Source organism: Lissotriton helveticus, chromosome 2_1, assembly GCF_964261635.1.
Source record: "Lissotriton helveticus chromosome 2_1, aLisHel1.1, whole genome shotgun sequence".
NCBI classification, from domain to species: domain Eukaryota; kingdom Metazoa; phylum Chordata; class Amphibia; order Caudata; family Salamandridae; genus Lissotriton; species Lissotriton helveticus.
The window spans coordinates 599,576,859-599,592,234 of record NC_136059.1 but is presented as its reverse complement, the minus strand read 5'-3'; the positions used below and the strand labels follow the sequence as shown (position 1 = coordinate 599,592,234).

General features: G+C 47.0%; 1 protein-coding gene across 1 annotated transcript in view; it reads right to left on the bottom strand.

The window, feature by feature from the left end:
- Window positions 1-14,571, bottom strand: part of LOC144818171 (baculoviral IAP repeat-containing protein 1-like) — an 863,533-nt gene extending 848,962 nt beyond the window's left edge. Inside the window, exon 1 of the mRNA XM_078675293.1 lies at window positions 14,460-14,571. The gene's annotated coding sequence lies outside the window, so the exon portion shown is untranslated. The remainder of the gene's footprint in view (window positions 1-14,459) is intronic.
- Window positions 14,572-15,376: the final 805 nt, after the last annotated feature.

The following is a 15,376-nucleotide window of genomic DNA, read 5'->3' as shown; positions in this document are numbered from 1 at the left end:
ATTCTGAAAGTGCCACGGATTGATGGGGGCGATACGGCCCCCCGTCCCCAAACAAATGTCTAAGTGAAACCATATCGGGGAGTGGTCCGAGATCCCCCTAGCTAAGTGTCTGATTTCACGCACCGAGGCCAGCTGCACCATAGGCACGACAATATAATCAAGTCTCGAGAGACTTCCGTGAGCCCCCGAATGAAAGGTATACTGAAGTTGGCCAGGGTGCAGCTGCCTCCAACAATCAGCCAGCCCAAAGGCATCAAGGAATTTCCCCAACCACAACTGTGATGCAGGGAGGAGCGGGGGGGGCTACGATCACTCTCACCATTCGCCACTGAATTGAAATCACCACCCAGCACAAGCAGGCCCTCGGGCAGGCCCAGAATGACCTCGCCCAAGTCGGCGAACGTGGTAGACTGCAGCCCAGGCGGAACATAAATAGACAGTATAGAGATCAATTTCCCCTCCCATCTCCCGGTAACGCCAGCATAGCGGCCCCTATCATCTAACAGTGTGGTATCCACCTCCAAGGGAAGGGAATTCCTGACCAGGATACCAGCCCCCCTCGATCCCGAGGTGAAGCCGGAGTGCGCCACCAGACGATAGCCTATCCTGTTCAAAGCGTGGCACGTGTTGCCCACCAAATGGGTCTCCTGAAGCAGGACCACATCCGGGGAGCACCTCTTCAAGTATTGCAGCACAATCCCACAATTTATCCTGTCCCCAAGACCATTAACATTCCAGCTCAAAACCCTAAGCCCCCTACCCCCCATCCCTGAAGCAAACCGACCGCACTCCCCACCTCGAAACAGTCATGTAAAAGCAAGTGAGAAACAGAGCACAGCCTCGAACCAAACAAGAAGAAAAGAGCCCCCCCCCACCCCCAAGGAACCCAACAGTGTCGAACCCCCCACCCTGCACCCCTGCGGTAGACCCAAAAGCCACCCCAACTTGCAGTGTGTCTGTCGCCCCATTAGACTAACCTACAGAAAGAGAGAAAGAAATCCCCAGAGGAGGAAGACCCCTCAGACCCCCTCACACCCCCGGACAGTCACATAATACTCAAAACACAGTCCGGCAGCCCATGCGATGTAATCCGGCTCGCCAACGTAGACTCACTGCTCCTGGTCCTCCACTCCTCCCTCGGCCCCTCCCGAGTCTTCCGGGCCATCAGTACGCTTCGGTAAAGTGTACAACCAGTCACTCACCACCTCAGGGCGGTCGAAGAAAAAGGCACGCTCAGCATGTTCGATCCTCAGGCGGGCCGGGAAAAGCATGGCATACTTCAGTCCCAGATCCCTGAGGCGCCTCTTCACGCCCGTAAAGCCCATCCTCTGTTTCTGGACGGCTTGCGTGAAATCTGGATAGAAACTTATGGAGGCGTTCTCAAATTTAATGGGCCCAGTGGTTCGCGATGCCTGCAGGATAGCGTCCCTATCGCGAAAGTTAAATAGTCTAGCTATAATAGGCCGTGGAGCGGCACCCAGCTTCGGCTTGCCTCCCGGAACACGATGGGCCCTTTCGACCGCAAAAAATTTACTTAGGCCCTGCGCCGCCAGATGTTTCAACACAAGGTCCTCCACCAGGATATCAACAGGCATATCGGCAGAAGTCTCCGGGACACCAACGATGCGGACGTTGTTGCGCCTGGCCCGGCCCTCAAAATCCTCCAACCGGTTGGCAAATAGGTCACAAGTGGTCCGTAGATTACGGACCGTGGTCTGGAGGTCCGAGACATCCGTGGTCAGACTAGCGGTCTTAAGATCAAGAGATTTGACACGCTCGTTAGTTTTCCCAAGGTCTGCTCTGATAAGGGAAACATCAACCGCCACTGTGTCTATTTTAGCAGCCAGGGTTTCATACTGCTGACCCATGCTGGATTGAATACTCGCAATGGCGCCCATCACGTCTTTCAGGGTAGGCTCCTCGCCATCAGGAGCACCGTCCCCAGCTTCCTCCAGGGCACCACTCGATCCGCCCGGGGAGCCCTTGGGTCGAGTAAAGCGATCAATGGTCTGAGATTGGGTGGCCCCCCCTCGGGACGAGCCTCTTGCGCCGCGTCTCTCGACCACTGTCCTGCCTGTCATGACCGGGGAGAAACTTCAAGTGGAATTGCGAAACTCGGACAAAACAGCCTCCGTCGTGGCAGGCGCCGAATTGCGAGGAAGAAGGGCACAGCACAAGACCAGGCCAGCAGTCGCAGAGTAAGAACTCCAATCGGGAGGTGGGCTAGCACTAGAAGCAGAATCGAAACCGAAAGCACACCAAGGGAAGAGGGCGTGGCCCACCAGCCGCTGTTGTTCAATTGCCACCTGGGTACCTCGGGGACTCGAGCCCCCGGTTGGCATACGTGGTAGGCCTCAAAGTTCAGGTCGCAGTAAGTCCAGCGTGCGACGGCCAAAACAAGTCACGAAAAGAGCGCTGGCATCAGCAGGGCGTCAATGAAAAATATCCGTCGTCAGAATCAGGATAGATGACAGGATAGTCGCCGGAGGTGGAAGGGGTCCCGGGAGCTCTTAGCTCACGCGTCCATCTTGGAATCGCGCGAAGCCCCTCCTCCTAGTAATGTATTTTTAAACTGTGAGTTCAGGGATCCAAGCTCCAAATCTCTACTTCTTCCCAATTGGAAGTTACACCTGTAAGAGGTTAAAAGGCAGCTTCAATGATAACCTATGGGAGAGATAGTCCCTGCAATGGCGAAAAACAAAATTAGCAGTACTTCACTATCAGGACATGTAAAACACATCAGAACATGCCCTTCCTTTCAACTACACTGCACTCTGTCCAGTGGGCTACCATGGGCCTACCTTAGAGGTGTCTTACATGTAATAAAACAGAAGGTTTGGGCCTGGCAAGTGGGTGCACTGGTCATGTTGACATGGTAGTTCACAACTGCCCACACAGACATTGCAGTGGCAGGTCTGAGACATGGTTGGGGGCTAATCAAGTGGGTGGCACAATCCGCGCTGGAGGCCCACTAGGAGCATTTGGATTACAGGCCCTGGGCACACACAGCGCACAGTAAATCAAATATGGCAATCATGGATAACCAATCATAATCACAATTTACTCAGGGAACACTTGCACTTTAGTACTGATCAGCAGTGGTAAAGTGTCAAGGGTTCTAAAACCAGCAAAAACAAAATGCAGCACAGTTAAAAACAGGAGATCTGAAGCAAAAAAAAAAAAAGACGGGGAAAACAAACCAAAGATGCCAGGTCTAACAGATAACTTCTACAATACAGTGCAGATGTTCCGAAAGGAACGGAATGAAGCAGTCTCTGAATCATACACACATGCAATACTAATGCTGCTATACACATTGGGGTCTGGGAGGAGACTAGTAACTTGGTTTTACAAACCACTAACACACATGACACTAGGCAAAGATTTGATGGAACAAACTGGAGATATATCCTGAAGTACATGTATAAAGCATCAAGAAATGCATGTCAAGTAAACACAAATTAAACTTTTAACACAGAACATACCTGAAACCCAAAAGATTACACAAGACATCAACATTGCTATCATCGACCTGCCCATGCTTTTTGTTGAAAATCAACCATCCTATTAATGCCTGTGAGGGCTGGTTTACAAGTGGTGGGGGCCGTTTTCGTTTACTGGGGGAGGGTTTTGCAGCAACAAAAGCAGCAATCAAGCATTTCCAGCCTCCTGGAGCCAGGCAATACTTCCCCAGTAGCTGGTCCGAGAAAATTGGCAAGGTTGCTTTGGGTTCCCAGTCCTGTGCTGTACAGCTGAAGAGGGCACACAGAGAGAGAAAAGATACAGCGAGTTTACTCACACAGGGGCATGTTACCAGAAAGAAATGCAAATGCGAGCAATTAGGAAATAAAGAAATCTAAAGGCTGCTTGGGAACCGGTATATGTTTTAATTGATCGAATCGTTTAAGGTTTCATGGTGACAAACGTTTGTTTTGAGAGATAATGCAATGGTGTTACTTGCTGAGTTCTAAAGTCCTAATGGACACGTCTAAAAATTTTTAGACTAGGTACAGTCTGATTATATGTTATTAAAATAGTTATTTTGAAAGCATGTTTTATCTTAAACAACTAAACCTTGCTGCACATATTGCAGCAGACTAGCTTATACTGTGTTCAATACAATTTTAAAATAATGATTTACGTATTCACAGTGCTTTCCATCACAGGCTCGTGCCTCGTCGCACTACAGATACACAAGTCACTGTGTCAACCAGGATTCACTTCTGAGTCTCATTCTCCACATAGACATCTGCAGTGATTGCATTAATCAACCAGGGTTTCATAAAGTAGAAGACTAAGGGGCCCGATGTAGGTAATTAGTAAGAATTTTACCGATTCAGTATTTACAAATCGGTAAATACTATGTAGGTACTTTTACCGATTTTTTTACCGAATCTGTGTGATGCGGTAATTACCGAATCGGTAAATACCGATTTGAGGCCCATAGGAATCAATGTCAATGACCGAATCAGTAAATACTGATTTGGTAAAATTACCGATTTTGCAAGGGGGACAGGGTGTCACTTTGACACCCTGTTGCACCCCTGATTCTGGCTTGTGTGACATACATGCCCTAAGGGCATGTATGTGTGCCACATGGCACAGGTGTACATGCACAGATGTGCATGCACCCAGGAATTCGTTATTTACCATGACATAGTATGTCATGGTAAATAACGAATTCTTAAGGGCCTGTGGCACTGTTTCCAGTGCCACCAACATATATATTTACTGATTCGGTAAATTTACTGAATCAGTATTTTACAGAATCGGTAAATTTACAGATTCTGTAAAAATATAGGCCCCCTACATCTCAATCACCAAATACCGGTCGGTAACGGCCGAAATCGGCTGTTACCGACCGGTATTTGGTGACCTACATCTGGCCCTAAATTTCTCACCAGTTTAACTTGCATTTTTTTTCTTCATTAAAGGTATGTTCCTTATTTGTGTGAAGTTACCTGTAGGTAAACGATAAACAAAATAGTTACAAAATATTTTGTTATTTTTATCTCTGACCTCGATCCACACTCACTTATTCCACCCCAATGGAACTCAAAATCACAATTCCCATATTTTTTGTATTCACTTCAACCACTGAATTTAACATCATTTGGCTTAACAGAAACTCAAACGGCCCCATGAGTACAGAACAAAACTACATAGCAAAAGTAAAGAGTGGTCCACATACTAAAGCATTTCGTATCGCCTTACGCGTTTTGAAATCCTTCTTCATCAGAGGCTTGAAAACGAAGATTACGTGCACACTCCCACAGGCTGCCTTTATTCACCATGATACGAAGGAACTGCTGACATTTTTCCTATGTTTGTTTGCCGTCCATACCACTGATTAAAGGTTACGGTTTAAACCTTCTCAGCTGTCTACGTGCTCCCTAAGTGTGTGGCAAACCCAGGGGCAGAATATATAAATAACAAGCACTGGCGTTGCCAATAGGTCTCGCAGTAGGAAAGTTGGAGCTATTACAATTGCAAATAACAATGCCTTTTATTTTTCTTTTCATTTTAAAAACATACAGGGCGTTGTCATTTACAAAACAAATAGCTCCAACTTTCCTACTGCGAGACATATTTGCAACGCCAGTGCTTGTTTCAGTATTTGTTTAAACTCCATGTATTTCGGGATTTCAATGAACTTTTGGGCCAATAGAACAATATCGCCACGGGTTTGTGCACACGTTTCCTTACTCGTATCTAGTAAATGCGATCTTTCCAATATGGCGAACATTGTTTATAGACGTAGAGTGTTCATCATGAGTCCTACCACTCGGTGTAGGACGTACAACGTGAGCTCGAGATGGCGGTCGTGTGAACTGCAACCACAGCTAGATAATGGCGTCCTAAAAGCCAAAAGGGTATCGTCGGAGGACTGGCAGTGGAGACAGCAGACTTGGAGCATCTTGTGACTAGTAAGTGTTAATGATACAGAAAAGGGGGTGGTGATGAACAGAGTGTCTGAATTAAGCAGACCACTCTTACCCAGTCCAAAGATCAGGGCTTGATCCATCACCGTTATTTATCTCACTGCCCCATCCCAGCTCAGAACCTGGCTATATGCAAATTAGTCTGTCCCTGGCCCAGTGCATCATGGGAACAGGGCAGACCAAACTACCAAGCCAATTCTTCACCAGAAAGGAGACAAGCTACCGGGGACCGGTTTCTGGCATTTCAGCCTCTTCGGCCCAGCTTGCTTGAATCCTGATGGAGCAGTGAGAAAGGGACTCATGTCTGAGTATACCCTGCCACACCTATAGTGGCCAAAAACGATACAGAAAAGGGGGTGGTGATGAACAGAATGTCTGAATTAAGCAGACCACTCTTACCCAGTCCAAAGATCAGGGCTTGATCCATCACCGTTATTTATCTCACTGCCCCATCCCAGCTCAGAACCTGGCTATATGCAAATTAGTCTGTCCCTGGCCCAGTGCATCATGGGAACAGGGCAGACCAAACTACCAAGCCAATTCTTCACCAGAAAGGAGACAAGCTACCGGGGACCGGTTTCTGGCATTTCAGCCTCTTCGGCCCGGCTTGCTTGAATCCTGATGGAGCAGTGAGAAAGGGACTCATGTCTGAGTATACCCTGCCACACCTATAGTGGCCAAAAACGATACAGAAAAGGGGGTGGTGATGAACAGAGTGTCTGAATTAAGCAGACCACTCTTACCCAGTCCAAAGATCAGGGCTTGATCCATCACCGTTATTTATCTCACTGCCCCATCCCAGCTCAGAACCTGGCTATATGCAAATTAGTCTGTCCCTGGCCCAGTGCATCATGGGAACAGGGCAGACCAAACTACCAAGCCAATTCTTCACCAGAAAGGAGACAAGCTACCGGGGACCGGTTTCTGGCATTTCAGCCTCTTCGGCCCGGCTTGCTTCAATCCTGATGGAGCAGTGAGAAAGGGACTCATGTCTGAGTATACCCTGCAACACCTATAGTGGCCAAAAACGATACAGAAAAGGGGGTGGTGATGAACAGAGTGTCTGAATTAAGCAGACCACTCTTACCCAGTCCAAAGATCAGGGCTTGATCCATCACCGTTATTTATCTCACTGCCCCATCCCAGCTCAGAACCTGGCTATATGCAAATTAGTCTGTCCCTGGCCCAGTGCATCATGGGAACAGGGCAGACCAAACTACCAAGCCAATTCTTCACCAGAAAGGAGACAAGCTACCGGGGACCGGTTTCTGGCATTTCAGCCTCTTCGGCCCGGCTTGCTTGAATCCTGATGGAGCAGTGAGAAAGGGACTCATGTCTGAGTATACCCTGCCACACCTTGCTCATTGCACCATCAGGATTCAAGCAAGCCGGGTCGACGACGCCTGAAATGGCAGAAACCGGTCCCCGGAAGCTTGTTTCCTTCCCAGTATAAGAATTGGCTTGGTAGTTTGGTTTGCCCTGTTCCCATCATGCACTGGGACAGGAACAGACTAATTTGCATATAGCCAAGTTCTGAGCTGGGATGGTGCAGTGAGCTAAAAAACGGTGATGGATCAAGCCCTGATCTTTGGACTGGGTAAGAGTGGTCTGCTTAATTCAGGCACTCTGTTTATCACCACCCCCTTTTCTGAATCATTTTGTCCACCATAAGCGTGGAAGGGTATACTCAGATGTGAGTCCCTTGCTCATTGCACCATCAGGATTCAAGCAGGCCGGGTCGACGACGCCTGAAATGGCAGAAACCGGTCCCCGGAAGCTTGTTTCCTTCCCAGTATAAGAATTGGCTTGGTACTAGTTTGGTTTGCCCTGTTCCCATCATGCACTGGGACAGGAACAGACTAATTTGCATATAGCCAAGTTCTGAGCTGGGATGGTGCAGTGAGCTAAAAAACGGTGATGGATCAAGCCCTGATCTTTGGACTGGGTAAGAGTGGTCTGCTTAATTCAGGCACTCTGTTTATCACCACCCCCTTATCTGAATCATTTTGTCCACCATAAGCGTGGAAGGGTATACTCAGATGTGAGTCCCTTGCTCATTGCACCATCAGGATTCAAGCAAGCCGGGTCGACGACGCCTGAAATGGCAGAAACCGGTCCCAGGAAGCTTGTTTCCTTCCCAGTATAAGAATAGGCTTGGTAGTTTGGTTTGCCCTGTTCCCATCATGCACTGGGACAGGAACAGACTAATTTGCATATAGCCAAGTTCTGAGCTGGGATGGTGCAGTGAGCTAAAAAACGGTGATGGATCAAGCCCTGATCTTTGGACTGGGTAAGAGTGGTCTGCTTAATTCAGGCACTCTGTTTATCACCACCCCCTTTTCTGAATCATTTTGTCCACCATAAGCGTGGAAGGGTATACTCAGATGTGAGTCCCTTGCTCATTGCACCATCAGGATTCAAGCAAGCCGGGTCGACGACGCCTGAAATGGCAGAAACCGGTCCCCGGAAGCTTGTTTCCTTCCCAGTATAAGAATTGGCTTGGTAGTTTGGTTTGCCCTGTTCCCATCATGCACTGGGACAGGAACAGACTAATTTGCATATAGCCAAGTTCTGAGCTGGGATGGTGCAGTGAGCTAAAAAACGGTGATGGATCAAGCCCTGATCTTTGGACTGGGTAAGAGTGGTCTGCTTAATTCAGGCACTCTGTTTATCACCACCCCCTTTTCTGAATCATTTTGTCCACCATAAGCGTGGAAGGGTATACTCAGATGTGAGTCCCTTGCTCATTGCACCATCAGGATTCAAGCAAGCCGGGTCGACGACGCCTGAAATGGCAGAAACCGGTCCCCGGAAGCTTGTTTCCTTCCCAGTATAAGAATTGGCTTGGTAGTTTGGTTTGCCCTGTTCCCATCATGCACTGGGACAGGAACAGACTAATTTGCATATAGCCAAGTTCTGAGCTGGGATGGTGCAGTGAGCTAAAAAACGGTGATGGATCAAGCCCTGATCTTTGGACTGGGTAAGAGTGGTCTGCTTAATTCAGGCACTCTGTTTATCACCACCCCCTTTTCTGAATCATTTTGTCCACCATAAGCGTGGAAGGGTATACTCAGATGTGAGTCCCTTGCTCATTGCACCATCAGGATTCAAGCAAGCCGGGTCGACGACGCCTGAAATGGCAGAAACCGGTCCCCGGAAGCTTGTTTCCTTCCCAGTATAAGAATTGGCTTGGTAGTTTGGTTTGCCCTGTTCCCATCATGCACTGGGACAGGAACAGACTAATTTGCATATAGCCAAGTTCTGAGCTGGGATGGTGCAGTGAGCTAAAAAACGGTGATGGATCAAGCCCTGATCTTTGGACTGGGTAAGAGTGGTCTGCTTAATTCAGGCACTCTGTTTATCACCACCCCCTTTTCTGAATCATTTTGTCCACCATAAGCGTGGAAGGGTATACTCAGATGTGAGTCCCTTGCTCATTGCACCATCAGGATTCAAGCAAGCCGGGTCGACGACGCCTGAAATGGCAGAAACCGGTCCCCGGAAGCTTGTTTCCTTCCCAGTATAAGAATTGGCTTGGTAGTTTGGTTTGCCCTGTTCCCATCATGCACTGGGACAGGAACAGACTAATTTGCATATAGCCAAGTTCTGAGCTGGGATGGTGCAGTGAGCTAAAAAACGGTGATGGATCAAGCCCTGATCTTTGGACTGGGTAAGAGTGGTCTGCTTAATTCAGGCACTCTGTTTATCACCACCCCCTTTTCTGAATTAGTAAGTGTTAATGGCCGTACAAAAGAAGGGAGAATGCCAGTAGCAGGAGGGATTGTTATACAAATATCTGTCCGATTACGCTATGCTTTTTGAAACTTTTTTTCACATTGATGTTGGTGACATGGAAAGAAAGCGCATTGCGGTTTGAGCATGGCGGCAAGACGACAACACCCAACACTGGCGGCATAGGCACGAGTTGTGGGGCTAAGTTTGGTCGGGCTCGATGTGTGGTGGCATGGAAAGAAAGTGCATTGCGGTTTGAGCATGGCAAGAAGACAACACCCAACAGTGGTGGCATAGGCACGAGTTGTGGGGCTAAGTTTGGTCGGCCTCGATGTGTGTATTTCAAAAAGCTCTGCACTGGGGCATGCTTATAATCGATACTAGACACAGCAAAAAACAAGAAATTTTAAAAAAGGGTGTTGGGTTGGAGGATGTGTGTAAATAAAGCACGACCCTTTGAACAAGGGAGAGAGCAACACGAGTGGTGGGGGAAAAGCACGAGGGAGACAGCAACACAGGAAGAAGTACACGAAGGAGACAGCAACACATGGCAGAGAAGATGAGCGGCGCACGGAGACAAAGTGAAATAATGCGTCACCAACACGTACCTGATAATGCAGAGCGGCCGGGAAACTGAAAGTACGGCCGGCCAGCCATGATTAATTATTTAGGGTAGGAGAAGCCGCAGAGCGCACGCTGGGCGAAGCCCTTTGATGTGCTGTGCGGCCGTGAATGCGCGTGCTTGTTTGGTCACATGATTCACGTGAACTTAATGAAAAACGCACCAAGAAGCCCTTGGTTTGACGAGGATTTCGAGCACTTGAATTCTCGCTCCGCTCAATGCGCTTGCGCGCATTGATAGGTCGCGAGACCTAAAAACCGAACCTCTGAAGCAAAGGAGATGAGTCGCACACGTCACGATGTGGAATCTAGCAGGTTTATTGTAATTTCCAAAGCGCTGGCATTTCATTGTCCCTTTTCTCTGATGCATTTCGCTCTACAAGACCTTTCTCAAAGGGGGGAGCCAGGAGCGTTCAAGAGGCTACAAAGAACGTAAGAGGCCACATTTGCTTCGTTTTTAAAAGAAGTATTTGCCCCCTATATATATAAAAGATATCAGACACCACTCCTGGACACCATTCTCCACAGCCAGGAAAGAAAACACCATAGCCGTGGCCACAATTCAGTGCTAAGCGTAATTTATTTGGCACGAGAAATACCCAACGCATTTCGAAGTTTCCTCACTTCTTTTTCTGGAGAATGGTGACCAGGAGTGGTGTGTGATTTTTAGGGGGTGGCGACCCCGCTGTGTGCCCGCCGTGTCAAGAGGCTCAGACACACCAGAAATTGTGGACTGAATAGTTGCCGCTGAAGACTGGCTTCGGTATGGACTCTATGCATCCTGAAAATGGTAATGCGATGGAGCAACTTTGAGCACAGCAAAAATGAAATAATAAGAACTGCATTACCCACTGGAGGGAAGAATTGAGGGGGAATGCATCCTACAAGTTCCAGCATGCTTTGAAAATGGTCCCATCAGGGCGTCCACTAGAGGGCAAGTACTTTAAATTTAGCATGTGACTGAAGGGAGCGCTTTCTCACAAATGCCGGGGCTCACCTTGGAAGAAGGTCGTGATGACCAAAATGCGTCGGATTGCCCCTGCTGAAATAAAATAAATGATCAGTGATCCTCATCGTTGTGAGTGCGGCTTTGTCTTACCTGGTAGGAGAGAGCTGTATGTATATATATATATATATATATATATATATATATATATATATATATATACTTATACTTAGCAAGCAAGTAAGTCTGCTGACGATATAAGAGGCACACTCGGAGTCAGAATATAAAGCTAAAAAATGCTTTAATCAGTGCTTTTCAGTTCCTCTCCCCTCCTGTTCGACAGACGCGTTTCGCCTTTGCGGCTTTCTCAATGTCCATGGACTCCGAGTGTGCCTCTTATTTCGTCAGCAGACTTACTTGCTTGCTAAGTATAAGAATATGTAACGACTCACAATCGTTTGAGGGTGCACCCGAAAATACGGAGCGACGGCGGTGAAGCCCTGTTCCAGAAAAAAAAAATATATATATATATATATATACACACACACACACACACACACACATATATACATATATATAGTTTTTTTTGTTTTTTTTAAACACACAAACGGGGGAGTGTGTTGCAGGTGGAGAGCAGGTCGGGGACAACGCAACAGGGAGGGAGAGTGGAAGCCAAGGATGTCACTGGAGGAGAGAAGGACAAGTGAGAGACAACAATTGGGAAGCACACGTACAATGTAAGGTGGGCGAGCTTTGATGGAAGAAGCATACGCACAAAGACTGGTAGGGAAGGGGAAGCACAAGGGCGATCGGGGTGGAGCAAGAATGACAACTGAAAGAGGAAAACTGAGAGGTGAATCACACCTGTGAGAAAGAGAAACATGAAGTGCACAAGCAAGACAGCTGGAAAACCCCCCCAAAAAATTGTGCCTGGAAAGGGAGCACTGGAAGTACTCAAGAACTATGTCCATGCTCCAGGAAAGGGACAAACACCAGGAGAGGAACAAACACCAGAAGAGGAAGGAAAGGCAAAGGCCACTGACAAACAGGAATCCAGCAAATGAGAGTGCCAAAAAAGCCAAAAAATGGAAAGCAACGGGCGAGTTCTAAGCCCACTGTCAGCAAACAGTATGTCTCGCAACAGACAGGTGAGATCTAATAAATGATTTTAAGTGGAAGAAGGCCCAAACAAGGGAACACTGAGAGACTGGGAGAAACAGCAGGGGCAGATTTACAATAAACTAAAGCAGCGCAGTGCTGCAAGACATTTTGCTGCGCTGCGTTTGTTTGGAAGCACAAGGATGCAACATATTTACAACAATATGGCGCATCTCTGTGCTTCCCCCTGTGCTGGCGCACAAACTGCTGCCATGCACCGGTACAGGCACCCTTGCACCATTGTGGAAGGATGCCTGCGTTACGGGGATGATTGTTTATGTGCAGGAAGGGTCCCCTTTCTGCACATAAACAATCAGAAATGGCATTTTCCAAATTCTATATGTGCTGCATTAGCCCACATAGAACTTGTAAACATCATTTATTTAAAGGATTGTTTATGTGTAGAAAGGGAACCCTTCCTGCACATAAACAATCATTAGAGGTTATTTCCTCGTTCTATGTGTGCTGCAGAATACAGCTTGCATAGAAAGAGGAAAACAATGAGAAGAAATTAATGCATTTCTCCATATTGCACCTCCCTACGCCTCCCCTGGAACCTATGCCTCCCCTGGGAGGCGTAGCATTCTGACGCATTTCCAGATTTACGATTTCTTGTAAATCTGTAAATGTGTCTGATTCCATGGGTGTTGCGTGGTCAGAGGTGTTTTAAGGCATGGGCAAAGTGGGCTTTGGCCCAGGGCCCAAGCCTTTCCGAGGGGCCCCTGATACAGCCAGCTCTGTTCTACAGAGTCTAGCCCTGATGACCTTGAATAATTCTTAAATAGATGGTTTTAAACACCGTTTTCCTATAATTTATTTCTAATGTGGGTGATGTGTGAGAATCTATTACAGATATTTTGCAGAAAAGGTGTTTCTGTTTCATGCAACATCCATAAAAAATTTCACATATGAGAAATGGAAGGGTGTCACAGATATTATTTGCAGTAATATTAGTGATCTGCTGCTGTGTTACAATATTGAAAACACACATGACTATCCCAAAATATTAGATGTAAACACATTTAGAATATGGACCAGTGTGCCTGTGCACTGTCGGTGACATTGCCAAAGAGGGCATAAAGAGCTGAAACTGGATCATAAATTCAAAGCTGTTCCGAACAGGGGGCCCCAAAATCCACTTGGCCCAGGGCCCCCAAAATTCTTAAGATGTCCCTGTGCATGGAAACAGCCGCAGCAACACCCATGGAATGCCTCTTTCACGCAAAGTGCTGCGAGTAAAGGGGACGTATTTACAAGGACAGGAAAAGCCACGCAAGTTGGCTGTGGCTTTTCCTGTCCTTGTAAATTTGGGGCAGAAAAATGCGCTGCCGGTGCGTCACAAAAAGTGACGCACTGGCAGCGCAAGGGGTTTGTAAATCTGCCCCAGCAGTATTTGCCACGTTCAGGTGGCAATATTCCACAACACAGAAGTGTAACGTTTTCATGCCTTTCGTAGCACATAGTCAAAACCACACTGCCAAACGAGCGACTGAGCACATAACTGCCTACAACACTCCCTACTGCCTAATTAATCAAATTTCACTAACTTAACAAATGCCAAACATGCTACCAACGGAAGCACGAATATTGCATTAAACTGAAGAGAAAACTCCAAAAGATGTACCAAATGGTGAAGAAATTATGTCAAAAAACGAGCCAAAGTTATTATTAACTGTGAATATTGCACCAGTAACACTGCAGTGACATGTGAAAACGCAGGCCGCTGTGATGGATGAACTTCCAAAAAAAAGGAGTGAAAACAATAGCCTTCTAAAGTATTCCTTTATTTAATGACGTGTGCAGGGGTTTTGAAATGCGTGGTCACCTCATTCAGCAAAGGGACACTTAAACTTTGTCAATTAAAATCTCACGCGCACTTGCTGCCCCTTCACTCATCCTCTCACTTTACACACTTTATTTATACGTTTTTTTAGGATAAAAAGAGCCAAGGTAAAATGAGGCAGCTCTAATTTTACCTGACCTGTTTTCCATCAGAGCTCCCCACAGAGAGAACCACGGCTGCAGAGTTGGCTGCAAAAGACAGTGTGACATACTCTCACCTCTTCGAAACACCTGTGCTCTACGAACCAACTTCGAGGCGCCGAGGTCTCGCGCTAATGAGTAAATCACCAGGTAACTCCCTCCTCCTTGTCCGCGCGCCTGGCAGATCCGTCTCAGCAGTCCACTGGCCCTCGGTTTACGGTTTGGTTTTAGTTCTTGTCAGAGAAGTTATTGTTTAGCTTGCGCGAGCTTCCTTCCCTGCTTGGCTAATAACTGTATTACGCAATTAAGTGGAAGAGAGCGAAGCAGCTCCAGTCACTTGATGTTTGACTGCGCTATAACTTGCTTCGACTGGTTAATGAACAGCGAGAAATGAGGAAGGCGAGGAGTGTTCGTGGCCGGCTGACACGCATTTCTTCAATTTGTTATGCTGTCTATTTTAAAGATAGGCAGCAAATGGGAACGCGCAATGTTATCATTAAAACAACCAATGTGCTTGCACATAATGCTGGGGCAGCGTTTTGATTTACTGCGGCTGTACAATTATTTACAGTGGACTCACAGCTCTGGGTATGAGTATTTTTCTGCCCTGGTTTGGATTAGTCTAATCTCTGGGTGTTTGAGTTGGATAATCAGTACCGTGTATTACATTCTGTTTGTATGTATGTTTTGTGCAGCAATTCTATTTCCCATCCTGTACCCTACATGTGGATTCATATTGATATTATATACAGGATAAAGCACCCCCAATGTAGATGTTGTAAAATTTGACAAGCCACTTGTAAATTATGTGATTATAACTAGGTACATGCAGAGATGAGTGTCTTTGTGCAGTCCGAACTAACATACAATATTGTATTCCCACACATTGCTGTATGTATTTAATTGCTTATGTGTGGGATTGGGAAGGGGGATGAAAAGGAAAGGTATGAGGGTAGAAGGCAGCATAACACCAGACAGAGAAACCATTTGCTCT